We start from the raw sequence: 1350 nt of genomic DNA, 5'->3' as shown, positions 1-1350 counted from the left end.
CTGGATAGGACAGAGTTACTTCACATGCATCGCTGTATCATTGCTGGAAAGCAAAACAGAACTACCACCATCTCTTTTCCTCTGCAACAGTCCAAAAAACTTCTTGTGTGCGTGTTGGTGCCAGCCGAGCGTGTGTCTTCATGCTTGCATGTGTGTTTACGCGTGACTGAAATAGTCTCACGAGTGCATTTGCTGAGTGGATACATGTTAAAATGCTTTATACCAGCATTGTTTATCCTTTTGCGTCAGAGTTGAGAGGTACCAGTTTGAAGACATTTATACCAGTCCCCTACAGATGGAAAGGGCTGGGATTTTCTTTTTGGTGTAACTATCCTTCTGCAATTTTTAATCTGTAGATAAGGCCTTAGGAGGAGAATGTGTTAGACATGTAGGCTTTCTTCAGGATGCATACACTGTTTGCGCAGATTTACCAAATGGGAAGGTAAACATGCTTGTCTCTGGACTAATTAGAGAATTATTAGGTTTGCACGCTCTTTGTGATCAGATTATTTCAAAAGGTTTTTAAATTGCATGTGTGCCATGAGCGTAATTAACCTGGATCTCATCAATGATTAAAATTACACACCAAGCTTTGTGACGTTTGATTCACGAGCAATTAGGCTGTCATTTTAGCCATCTCAGATACCAAAACTAATTTTGATTCATTTTCATTCTATGCAAATCTTCTGATGTATCTTAAACTGATCACTTCCTCTCTCTGATTTAGCTGACAAGATTAGATTTGATTACACTTAAAAAAAATTAAGCGGCTATCCTTCATACTTAATATCTCAGTGACCTTCACTGAAGCCTTCCTAGGCAAGGGTTTTTTAATTTTTTTTTAATCCCAAAATCACACTGAGTCATTTTCTACAGGGATATAGCACCTGGCTATTATGTATATAAATATATATTGTCTAGCAATGCAAAATTTTTGAATTGGATTTCCTTTTCTCATAAATGAGAAGCCAGAGAAAACATTAATGCTTCAGATATCTAAAACAATAGTTTTCAGGATGTAATCAAACTTTTATACTTAATTGAAAACTTATCTGATAAATTGGCTACTGCTTTCGTCTAAAATTAATGAGATCTATCACTCTGACTTATGACAGGAATGAAGATTGCTTACCTCCTGCATAAAAGCAAGGCAGAGTCTATATCATAGGCTGAAAATAAACACTAAAGTTTCAGAGTACTCAGCTGTTGTGTACAGTGCCATCATTCTGCAAACTGAGAGATCTGCAAGGACTCGGGAGTAGTTTAGGCTGTAATCAGGCTACTATTACAGTGGCTGGAGCCTTGCAGGCTCACAAAAAAATGAAGGAAGGCAGACTTTTAACCAATGTG

The sequence above is a fragment of the Fulmarus glacialis genome, unplaced genomic scaffold, assembly GCF_000690835.1.
Source record: "Fulmarus glacialis isolate BGI_N327 unplaced genomic scaffold, ASM69083v1 scaffold9363, whole genome shotgun sequence".
In the NCBI taxonomy this organism is placed as follows: domain Eukaryota; kingdom Metazoa; phylum Chordata; class Aves; order Procellariiformes; family Procellariidae; genus Fulmarus; species Fulmarus glacialis.
The sequence above is the reverse complement of the archived record's forward strand: the minus strand, read 5'-3'. Positions refer to the sequence as shown.